Raw genomic sequence first — 13,994 nt, 5'->3', positions numbered from 1 at the left:
CAGTGTGGCAGTGACAACACTCGGTGTACCCCCTTCAGTGTGACAGTGAAAACACTCGGTGTACCTCCTTCAGTGTGACAGTGACAACACTCGGTGTACCTCCTTCAGTGTGACAGTGACAACACTCGGTGTACCTCCTTCAGTGTGACAGTGACAACACTCTGTGTACCTCCTTCAGTGTGACAGTGACAACACTCGGTGTACCTCCTTCAGTGTGACAGTGACAACACTTTGTGTATCTCCTTTAGTGTGACAGTGACAACACTCGGTGTACCTCCTTCAGTGTGACAGTGACAACACTCGGTGTACCTCCTTTAGTGTGACAACACTCGTTGTACCTCCTTCAGTGTGACAGTGACAACACTCGGTGTACCTCCTTCAGTGTGACAGTGACAACACTCGGTGTACCTCCTTCAGTGTGACAGTGACAACACTCGGTGTACCTCCTTCAGTGTGACAGTGACAACACTCGGTGTACCTTCTTCAGTGTGACAGTGGGAATCTGGTTAATGCTCATGTTTCTTCAAAGTTATTATATGAAGTTTGATGTTGAATTAATTTAGATTACAAGAGAAACTCTTAAAGTTGCTTACATAAATATGACTCACTTGAAATTGATTTGATAACTGAAGCAAAGCAATTTTAATTAATTTCCACTTCAAAACTAAAGTACATTTACGTTAGTTACAAAATCCTCATGGCACACACCATATCTAATCCATTATTGTCACAGAAATTGTCTGTTTCAGGGTCACAACACATGCCCATTGACCCCAAAAAGGTCACTGACTTTTTTTGATTGAAAAGGAATTTTAAAGAAAATATTTTGTCCTATATTTACTTTGGGCGATTGAACTCCTTTCTACAAAGTTTTTGCTGAATAGTTACTAAATTGCTGGAGAAATGATTGGAAAGGTGGAGGGGGATAAAGAGAGATGGGAGGGACAGACAGAACCAGGGACGTACTCCAATATCAAACATGTTAAACTTTTAATTATAATAATAACAGCTTTTGATCACAGACAAAAGTACAATTCACATACTCTAGACAACTACCTGTATAGGATGACCCAGTTTTATAAAATAACTGTAAAGTGTGGTTAAATCCAGACACTGCTGGGTAGTACATTCCAATGTTTTTAATACTCGGAAGTTTCCCATGTAGATTAAATGTGACCACAGGAATTAAATTTGAAACCATACAAAGTAGATTTGATGACTGAATTATTAGATTACCTAAAGAGATTATTTACAAGATTGCTCTACTTAAAAGTATCAAAAGGAGCATTATAGGATCTTTAAAATAACATACCAAACATTTAAAATTATAATACAGGCTGGAATAGAGTTTGTCTGCCTAATAGGTTGTCTGTCTAGAAGGACTGGAATTTAATTGAATGAATCAATTTATAACGGGGCAGTTATGTCATTAAAGCAGACAGAATCACATTTTCCTATGACTGTAAAAAATGCAAAAATGAAAATTTTGAACGCTCAATGCAGGCAATAAAAAGTTCTATAATATCCGAGTTCTTGTATAATGAGTCAGATATCATGATTATGAAATTCATATTCATATTAAAATTTTGTTCAAAATGCAGATCTTTGTCAAAACCAGCATACAAAGCCACACTGATGCATTTTTGTAAAATTCCTATGATTTCAAATACATAAAAAAACACATCCCTCATTGAGAATAGGCCTTATACGTCCTGGTCTTGACTGGAATGAAATACCATTGCCACGGAATGTCATTCAAATATATGATATAAATATCCTACACGCATATCATATCAAATTTCCACTATAAGTATCAATATCAGAAATCTGAAACCGACAGCTATTGAATATATCAAGAGCAATAGACATTCAAACTTGAAATGCTATGCGTTTTGTCTAGGTTAATCTCTATTCTGTGTAATTCTGACAGGCCTGTGAGAAACTCAAGACCTTTGACGACCTTTTCAACTTATTGCCTTTTTCCGTGCTTGTTAGATTCAATGGATACAGATTATGCAGAAAGTATGACATGTTCACAATTTCACAAAATTAGGGGTATGAAGTTTATAGGTAGCATCATCTACATAAAAATTACCCCCACATCAATACCAATCACACTGCTGGAGCCCACGAATGTTACAAATCGCAGAGAAAAGTCGTCATTAAACATAGCTAGCAATCAAATTGACAAAAAAAACACAAAAAGAAACCTTGCTTCCGGACCAGGAATGTACACCAGATGGTGTCACCTAAAAAGGCTTTATCCCAGATTTAAAGTTGAATAACTCTAAATGTCATCTAAACTTTTATCCTTTAACATTTTCACACTTCAGACTGATTTATAGACATCATTTTCACCTTATAAATCCTACTTGTGACGTTTGTGATCAGGATATGTCTTAATTGAGATTCCCTTATCCATATAAACTTTAACAAAAAAATTTTAATATACGTACATTTCACAATCAATTTCATAATTTCTGTTTTGTTTAATTTGAAGTACCTCAGGATCCATTCACTATATCTACACTGTTATACACAGCTACTGAAATAAATGTTCTCCTAAATCATGGATTAAGTTGTGACTGTGGTTTTTACAGGGAATTAATTGAAGCCTCTATTAATTTGTAACGAAAAAACAAAACAATTACAAATCTCTGGTAAAATTCAATTTCCGGAGAAAGTAAACATAAGGTATACACAACACAACAAACAGTATGACATAATGATATTAAAATACCACAGAAAATCAGTGAGACAACTCACAATCTACAGTATATTATAGTACTGAATTACTACAGAGAATCAGCGCGACAACTCACAATCTACAGTATATTATAGTACTGAATTACTACAGAGAATCAGCGCGACAACTCACAATCTACAGTATATTATAGTACTGAATTACTACAGAAAATCAGCGCGACAACTCACAATCTACAGTATATTATAGTACTGAATTACTACAGAAAATCACAATCTACAGTATATTATAGTACTGAATTACTACAGAGAATCAGCGCGACAACTCACAATCTACAGTATATTATAGTACTGAATTACTACAGAAAATCAGCGCGACAACTCACAATCTACAGTATATTATAGTACTGAATTACTACAGAAAATCAGCGCGACAACTCACAATCTACAGTATATTATAGTACTGAATTACTACAGAAAATCAGCGCGACAACTCACAATCTACAGTATATTATAGTACTGAATTACTGTGACAACTCACAATCTACAGTATATTATAGTACTGAATTACTTCAGAGAATCAGCGCGACAACTCACAATCTACAGTATATTATAGTACTGAATTACTTCAGAGAATCAGCGCGACAACTCACAATCTACAGTATATTATAGTACTGAATTACTTCAGAGAATCAGCGCGACAACTCACAATCTACAGTATATTATAGTACTGAATTACTTCAGAGAATCAGCGCGACAACTCACAATCTACAGTATATTATAGTACTGAATTACTTCAGAGAATCAGTGCGACAACTCACAATCTACAGTATATTATAGTACTGAATTACTACAGAAAATCAGCGCGACAACTCACAATCTACAGTATATTATAGTACTGAATTACTACAGAAAATCAGCGCGACAACTCACAATCTACAGTATATTATAGTACTGAATTACTACAGAAAATCAGCGCGACAACTCACAATCTACAGTATATTATAGTACTGAATTACTACAGAAAATCAGCGCGACAACTCACAATCTACAGTATATTATAGTACTGAATTACTACAGAAAATCAGCGCGACAACTCACAATCTAATCTCAGAAAACAAGAAACAACAATTCAAATAATCACTAAAGATCGTCCAAAATGAAAAATAAAACAAACTTCTTCAAATAAACAGTACATGAACAGACGTCATGATTTGTATAAAAATTTTCAGCAAAAGGTATCCAGTGGTATTTTATCAAGCTCTTCATTTTTTCTTGTCACAATTTCAGATTCTACAGAATAGGACCAATGAAATCAATTTATAAAATATTTATCCTCATTAATAACGGGGACAGCAGTCACATTTAAAGAGCTGTATTTCATATCGCACTGGTGCAAGCAAACTCTTTTGTCGGTAAAGACACACGACACACTTGCCACGATTTCTATGATGCATTATAAAACTTGTGTTGTTTAAGACGAGAAGCGGCTGGTTTTTATATACAGGACAGGATTGTGATGGTGGCATAAAGCAGCATGCCGAGTGACTATCCCTGGCCCTATAAAGCCAGGATAATTTCATCCATTTTATTAGAAATTCAATAATTTTCATGCAAAACTGATGGAAGGGCATAGTGGTGGTATTATGGTGGAGGCTCTTCATGGGGAGATGTGAGCGACTAACAAACGACAGTAGAACAGCTGGTGAACATAGAGTATATTACAATAGGTCGAGCATTGTCATTTCTTGTTGTTCTTTATGTAGATAAATACCATACATTGATTGACAGGTATTAAATATCACCTCCATGTTTGTAAATTTATACATCAGAAGAAAAAAAATATCACCAAAACAGATAAAAGTTCACAAATGTAACAATGACATGTTAGCTTTATCATCCAAGATGCAGCACCAGTTTTTTTTACCAAAAACATCAATTGTTTTCAATTACTGCCACTCATATTTCAATGAAATAAAGAAAGTATTCACTTACCACTCCATCAAAGATGTTTTACTCCCTGTAACCCAGGTGTATCCGAGGTGTATCCGAGTATCCGAGGTGTATCCGAGTATAAACACTGTTTATGGTATCATCCATGGGATAAATTGAAAGTAAACACACAGGACAGATCCCTACGATAACAATAGCTCACTGAAAAGGGTGTAAACTCCTCGGATCATACTAGTCCCGTACAGTCACAATGTAAACAGACGTGTGTAATACCTAGCCGTAGTACTTATACTATACACATGTTTTCACCTCTGTGCTTTCTGATCCATTGTCTCATGCCCCACCAATTCTAAATAACAATAACGGGTGTATGTACATCAAAACTGACAACATTCCTTGTCCCTCTGTGAGTAATCCGTTGGTGTCACAGATCGCGACTGATCCACGACTTGACTGGTGTGGTGCTGGCTCTGTATAGCGGGCTAGGCGTCCGCCCAACTAACAGATGGTAACAGTGCCGGCCCATCTCTTCCGATACCCAGCAATACATGCATCAGCGACTCGTGTTTTACAGTCCTGTTCAACCAAAAGAAGTAATTACAACATTGAACTGTGCTCACAAAAAATTACAGTTGTCTATCACTGGGGTTTAACCACGCGATTTTCTTCCAAATGAATTAAGTGACTACGGCCATTTAGCATCCGAGTCTATGGCCACTTTCCATCGACTCTGATAGCCTTGGCATTAGCAGACCATTCATTTCACTGAACGCATACAATTTGATTATCGTTTCAGTTTTAACAATTTAAAACTACTTAGCCCAATCCTAGATCACCAGTTTTAATGATTTCATATTACTTCCCTAGCATTTAATGTTTTAACATCGCCAAAACACATTCACACGTTCGTGTTGTGAGACAATAGTACATCCTATCAGACACACTCCAACTGTTGAAATACTATGCCATAATAATTGTGACAATCGTAAATTCAGTGGACGTAATATCTGTTGACAGGTCTGCGGAACTCTTCCATCTATTTCCTGTGGGTGACTGGTAGACAGATCGGATAAAAAAGGTAAAAAGTTAAACACGTTAATACAGAAGAGTGGCTTTCTCCCTGGACATCCAATCAGACGAGAGCTCTTGCAATGCAAACTTTCTTCTCCTCATCAATAATTAGTGTCACTTTAAGCGTCTGCCTAATTTCCAAGAGTGGATTGTACTCTCGATTCAGCCAGGTGTAAAGGGTCAAGCAGTCGTTTTTTTCAAAATTGTGTCAATATAGATTTACTGTTTCAATACTATATGTACATTCTTTAATCCATTATCCCAAGACCTCCTTTGTTACCCTTATGCTAGACTAGAGTATTCATCATTCAAACCTTAAACTGATGTGTTTGTTAGTGTTTTTAAGATGAGTTTGCCATCTGACTAAAAAATAGGGAAAGACGTCTGATTTTGGCAGCCATATTTTTCTTCTGATCTGACACAGGCTGAAACCCAAATGAAACATAGAAGAACAAACTTGTGATTTTAATTTGAGAAAGACGAACTTCTTCAACAAGTAGAAATATCTGATCAACCAATGTCTAAGATGAGCCTGGAAAGCAAGAAACAAGATGTGTCCTAATTCGTTCATGAGAATTAATGCTAAAAAGATTTCTTTGTTAAGACGAAAGTATCACATAGTGTTCTGGGCTAAAATGTGTATTGAGTATATTCAGAGCTTATTTGTGAACCTGGGACTTTTAGCTTGCTATTTTAAAATTGATGACTCTGCAAAAATGAAGAAGGGTGCTTAATTTGAGGGCTGGGGCTTGTTTGTGGATAGATAATGTAACTTATTTTTATTGCTGATTGATGCCATACCAAACCTATACCTATTCTACAGAGCTATGGCCAATATAAGTACTGCTCCCACTCAGGCTGTAACACATTAACGTAGACTCGTTCACTCAGTCTGGAACACATTAACGGAGACTCGTTCACTTTCTCTTTATACAAACGCCTCCTCTATGTCCTTTAATTCCTTCATTTTCACTCAAATTTCACTTTTTTATCTATGATCACTGACAACAAAAGCACAATAGACACAATCTCCGGAATCCTGTTTTAACTGCGATACCTTGATAACGTATTCTCAGTGGATTGTATGTGTCACGGGTCTGTGGCAGCTTCCGGCCTGGGTAGGAACTGGGTGGCTGTGTATATATTATAGGCCAATATTTATCAACCTAAATTACATTCAGGTGAAAATGAATCCGAATTAATTCCTTCATTATTTCTTTTTTGAAATTGAGAACAATTGAATCATTACTCTAGGACATCAAATATCATTATCCAATTTCTTTTTAAATTTTTTCTTTTTTCGATATTACAATTCAACATGTTTTAATTAAATCATTGTAAGTTCACCAAGCTTCATGCGAACGGTGCCAGTAATGGATTCAATACCATTATACGGTGGGAAGTATATATGACCAATCATCTTCACGCTGGGAGTCTCCCGACAATTAATTTCCTTTGTATTGTGACAGAGGTGACTTTTTTAAGTGCCTTAATTTGGGGTAAAAATCAGAACTATGGAATACCAGAACAATGATGCACCGATTGAATTCCCAGTCTGAGTCAATTAAAGTGGATGCTTCACCAATGTAACACACGCTGAAACCAATTAGAAACTACTTTACCTAACATATATAAAGATATAGTTTATGTTTATAAAACGAGAACACTAATTCTCTAGACATCATTAAGCAGTCATATTTTTCACTCCAATACAATTTACATTCCTTGGAGGTTGCAATATAAAGATACAAAATTTTAACTGGAACTTTGACCAATTAAGACCTGTAGAATATCAGACAGATACAAAAGACCGTTTTTCATTTCTGCAATACATCACATATTTGTTTTCGCATAAATTCTGTCCAGTGAAGCAAATATCTGACGTCCCCGCAACTGTACACAACATCATTTGTGTACATGTAAATGTAAGTCCCAATGAAATCTACATCACCTAAACAAACAAGTGAGACGTAACAATATAAAAATCTTACTGTGATACACAATATACTAGAATGATTCACTATTCAGTGGAATTCAACAATTAGTTTTTATTGCAGATATGCTAGTACTGCCATTCACAAACAAATTTGTACATCATAAACTTGGCTTTTACTAGATTACAAAAAAAAACCACTTTTTTTTTAATAATTACAAGCTGACACAATGCTGAACTCATGAAAACATTTCAGGTAATAGACTTAGATACCTGCTCTATAGAATGGTCCACAATTAAAGAGGCAGGCCCAAATTACGGAGGGTCAATATTGATAACCCTTGAAATACAATCAACACCTTTCAGCAAATGAAATTCATGAGATATATGATGCATGCAGACTCGCGTCCCATCAACTATTTACAAAAGCCAGTTGACAGAGAGGATTTCCAACTGAACTTTTACTGTGTAATATTCTCATCTATAGAAGCTTTTGTGTTGGTAAATCCCATTAGAGAAAGTCGGTGTGTGCTTTGTGACAAACTGCAGTATGTGGATGAGAATGGGAGAGATTAAAAATGGCATATACCTAATCTGTACAAAGCATATTATACTGACTTTTATTTCATTATACATGACACATGTTTCAACCATCAAATACGAGAGAAAAAATTAAATATCAGATTCAATAATATGCATATCGCGTAACAGCTGATCACATGATCCGCTGCCTGTCGTCAGCCATCTTTGTTGAATCAAACATTAAAAGTCACCCTACTCACCTGAGATTTTTTTAAAAGTGAAACAGGAGACCAATAACATTATTGTATCGATAGGCTTCCCTGTGTGCCATTTTGTGCCACACTGGGTTCGATTGAAAATAACGAGCAATGATTCTGCCACGCCTCCGAGACATCTGCTCCGTCATCCCGACACAAACAATTATATCGTAACCTACAGTTACAGCAACCGTCCCTCATTGTTGCAGTATAACTTTCATTGTTCATAAAAGTGCACTAAAAATCCATAACAGTTTCATAAAGATAACTCTGTGGTAAAATATCAATTAAACTGATCATCATTAGTCTGGTGTACAATTATGATTAAGATAAAAATCCCAGAATTTATCCTATTAAAGTAAACAATTTTTATGGATGTCACCCATTTACAACCCAAACATTTTTTATTCATTGCATTTTATCTTTTTTATTTCTTTCTTTTTTTTCAATTTCTTCTCATTAATTTTATTTCACAATGATGGCAATAGAACTGCTATGTGATGCTCACACATAGTCATCCAGGTTCCAATACTGTCAATGGGGTAACATTTTATATACTGTAAGTTTGGACTGATTTTCTCTAGATCTGGACACTAGGCTAGCTAGCCGCCAGTGATCGACTTACTTTGATTCTTCCTCCTTCCACGAGATAAAACAAAAGATTTTGTACCATCTCACATTGGAACCAAATACAACCTGAACCTGAAACTCACCCTCCAACCAACTATAGCTACCCACCAAGCTAAACAGTCTCAGTTTCTTCTAGACCGATTTAAAGGTATCAATTGTAGTATGACTTGATTACAAGCCATACAAAAGTCCACTCAGAAAGTTGGAAATTGTCAGAATTTCATTAATTGCAGCCATAGTTATGCACGTCCTTCATGTATCTGCTCTTGTGTTGCTTGGTCATGAGTATGGTACCCAACACAGGTGAGGTATAACTATAATGATGTGAAATAGGTGCAATATTTCATAAAAGTTGACTATCGACAGTCATCCAGATTTCAATCATTTCTACATACAAGAGACCCACAATGCCTGCATCACTCAACAACATGTCAAAACTATCACTACAATATAATTCTACTTTATAATAATGCTGTAAATGTACTTAAAACAAGGACAACAACTGTGAAATTTAAAAATGACTATAAACTGTACAATTTAGGAGGCACTTGTCATACATATGAAGTTCAAAAGGAGTTGTCGAAACAATCATTCATCTATTGACAAATAGATACAAAATCATACACATAAGTCGTTAACTAATTACTATGTATATATAGGGGGTCAACACTTGCTTCATCACCTGAGGTAGATGATTTTTGGAGAGAAAAAATATAGATCAATATTTGAAGGTCACTTAACGTATAAAAAGCTGTACATAAAGTCCCTAATTGTGTCACTCACCCTGACAAACAAGCGGACAGAGTTGGACATTTGACCAACAACAGACCTGAGAAGACTGTTAATCTGTAGGTTTTCCCTCATGTCCCAAACAGGACATTTATCATGGTCAGTCTGTATTCACACACAACTGGACAGGTCAGTGTCCAGATGGGCACTAATTTGTATCACTTTGACCAACACTGTCCTGGGTCCTCACACACACACACACCTCTGTTGTCAAACATGAGATTACCAATGGTCAAGTAGGATATGACTAATTATTACCATAGCAACTCAGTCGGACATGTCATCAATTAAACTTTGCATGACTGAGGATTCTCCCCCATTCATCCCTGCATTCCTGCAGTCTCTACCTGGTAACAGTACAATCAGTTGTTAATGTGTTGCCTAGCAACACCCCAATGTCACACGAGCCCACTTAGTGTTAAACACAACAAACTGTGTCCACTACATTTAGTAACCCTCCTTGTTATCATTGTCCACAAGTCATGTTGACTGGATCCTGAAGCACTAAGACTGAACAATTCTGATGGGAGGGCAGAATTAACCGTGATTGGACCAGTATTTTAGAATCACCACAGATTGACAATATCAAATACATCCACAAGGTGAAGGTCAGGTTTGGACAAACAAAAATAAAATTAGAAACCATACAGACTGAAAAATGTTGACTTCAAAAATTCCAACGGATCCAACAATACTGGCTGAATTGACAAGTTATCACAAACAAATTTGTATGTGTATGGTATGGTAAAGTATGGATACAGTACTGCAGAATATTCATATGGTAACCATGACAACATAATCAAATTTGAACCGATACAGGGTAATTTACATTAGTTTATGTACCCATGGCTGTTAACTCCAAGCGTGTGCTCCATTTTTGTTCAGTATCTATGTTTCCAGTAGGTGGTTTCCATGACAAACATACTGAGTTGGCATTAGATAAAATCTAATAGTGTTTTTATTTTTCATTCCCCAAGATGCACTTAGCAGACAACATCAGATGAACACATTTAGGGTCCCAAACTGAGCATTATGCATAATTTGATGATGAAAAATGTGCTGTTCACTGCATAATGACTTCCCCTGTTCACATATATCATACCAATTAGACTGCCATAGAAAATGTACAAAAACCCCACAATCAATATTACATGCCATTCAAAGTGGGTTTTGATTGGGCATGAAAAATTAACCCATTAAAAATAGAATTAGGGTAGATTTGTTATAAAACTTTATGATTCACGAGATAACGATCAAATTGAAGTATATGATACATTTTTCATAACTTTTCTACAGTAATAACAGTACTTGCTCTAAATGCTCCCCAAGTCAGAGCAAACCAACATTATGACACTCCGACATCACCATTAACAATGACCGACATCTGATTACATCAGAAATAATGCATTTCTATAGTCAACCCCATCTTATTAAGGCTTCTTCAGGGAGCAGTGACCTTTATGGACAGTTTTTTTTGTCATATATAGATGGCCTTTATAGAGAGGTTTTTGTTATATAACTGTTACTGCTTTATTATAACAAGCCTTAATTTGTAAAACACAAGTGGCCTTTAAAGGCAGACTTAGTTATATCTAGATGGTCTTTATAGACAGGTTTTTGTTATATATAGATGGTCTTTATATATAGGTTTTTCTTATATGCCAATTACTGTTATACCATTATTAACAGGTCTTAGTTTGTTATAAACAGGTGGCCTTTATAGACAAGTCTCTGTTATATGTAGATGACCTTTATAGACAGGCAAACTTTTCAGACCAGTCTTTGTTATATATAAATGGTCTTTATAGACAGGCAGACTTTACAGACCAGTCTTTGTTATATGTAGATGGCCTTTATAGACAGGCAGACTTACAGACCAGTCTTTGTTATATGTAGATGGCCTTTATAGACAGGCAGACTTACAGACCAGTCTTTGTTATATATAAATGGCCTTTATAGACAGGCAGACTATACAGACCAGTCTCTGTTATATATAAATGGCCTTTATAGACAGGCAGACTATACAGACCAGTCTTTGTTATATATAGATGGCCTTTATAGACAGGCAGACTTACAGACCAGTCTTTGTTATATATAAATGGCCTTTATAGACAGGCAGACTATACAGACCAGTCTCTGTTATATATAAATGGCCTTTATAGACAGGCAGACTATACAGACCAGTCTCTGTTATATATAGATGGCCTTTATAGACAGGCACACTTACAGACCAGTCTCTGTTATATATAGATGGCCTTTATAGACAGGCAGACTTACAGACCAGTCTTTGTTATATGTAGATGGCCTTTATAGACAGGTAGACTATACAGACCAGTCTCTGTTATATGTAGATGGCCTTTATAGACAGGCAGACTTACAGACTTGTCTTTGTTATATATGAATGGTCTTTATAGACAGGCAGACAAACAGACCAGTCTTTGTTATATGTAGATGGCCTTTATAGACAGGCAGACTTACAGACTTGTCTTTGTTATATATGAATGGTCTTTATAGACAGGCAGACTTACAGACCAGTCTCTGTTATATGTAAATGGCCTTTATAGACAGACAGACTTACAGACCAGTCTCTGTTATATATAGATGGCCTTTATAGACAGGCAGACTATACAGACCAGTCTTTGTTATATGTAGATGGCCTTTATAGACAGGCAGACTATACAGACCAGTCTGTTATATGTAGATGACCTTTATAGACAGGCAGACTTACAGACCAGCCTTTGTTATATGTAGATAGCCTTTATAGACAGGCAGACTTACCGACCAGTCTTTGTTATATGTAGATGGTCTTTATAGACAGACAGACTATACAGACCAGTCTTTGTTATATATAGATGGCCTTTATAGACAGGTAGACTTACAGACCAGTCTCTGTTATATGCAGGTAGCATTTAGAGAAGCATACTTATATCATCATTTTTATCTGAAGATACAACAGCACTGCATACAAAATTTTATGAACTAAAACAGGAGAATTTTCTCGCCTTTTGGATGGATCAGTTAATGCTAGTTTTATTGATCCATCTTTTATTTCCAAAAACGAAAATCAATATATAATATAACATTTAAAAGTCAAGAGTTTGTTTGATGTCCATGGATGTGGTGATATTCCAGTAAACGTCGATGTCACCAACGGGGACACATCAAAGTGTGTGACCCTGGGTTAATGTCCATTACAAGTTAACAGAAACACTGATATTAAAGTTAACAGAAACACTGATATTATACATCAAAATAAAAATATCTTTCTGATGTTCTAACATCACCTAACATTGTTCTACAGTTTTATTGAAATTGATATTTTTTGTTGTCACATTTTAGGAAACATTGTGCTTTGATCCAATTTAAAAAGTAGCAGAAAGTAAAAGAGTAATGTTTTTATATAAACAACTTCAATTCTCAATAGTAAATTAGCTTCTCAATCCAAATCAAAATCTAAACAAAAAACTTTGTTTAAACTTGGTAGTTTTTTTTAAACAGAATACACTCAAATGATTATGTCACAGTACATAATATCCCCACAAAACTCATTAACTTACAAACAAATCATTAACTCATAATTTACTATTACAGTGGAACCTCTATAAACCGAACATGCATTGGACATGGATATTTGTTCGGTTTAGAGAGGGTTTGGTTTGGAGAAGTTGATGGAAATGACTGGTCAAATTCCAGATATAGTTGGTCAGATGATGTTTTGTTAGAAATGTACCCAATTACAAACCTCACGTACGTACGTAGCCAATTTGGTTTGTCTTAATAATATGAATATTATGAAAGTTAATCAATGTATATAAGAAAGGCAAATGACTATAACTGTAGTTTTAAACAGTATTTGTACATGTACAACTACACTTTACGATCGACCTACACTTTGTTACATCCTGTGAAGCTTCGTCATGTGGATGGGGCCGATACAGAATATTTTACACAAAGATAGGAATGAAAGGGTGTAATATTAATTACGATTGATCAGTTGATACTGGTCGTATTTCCGACATCGGTATTGTCTTTAAAAAAACATCGGACACAGGCTTCATTTACAACCATGCAAAAACAACCCCCTTTCAGCCTTATTTAAATTAGATGCGAAACTCATGCTTCTAGCTCTACTTGTA

This window comes from Pecten maximus, chromosome 6 (assembly GCF_902652985.1).
Source record: "Pecten maximus chromosome 6, xPecMax1.1, whole genome shotgun sequence".
NCBI classification, from domain to species: domain Eukaryota; kingdom Metazoa; phylum Mollusca; class Bivalvia; order Pectinida; family Pectinidae; genus Pecten; species Pecten maximus.
The sequence above is the reverse complement of the archived record's forward strand: the minus strand, read 5'-3'. Positions refer to the sequence as shown.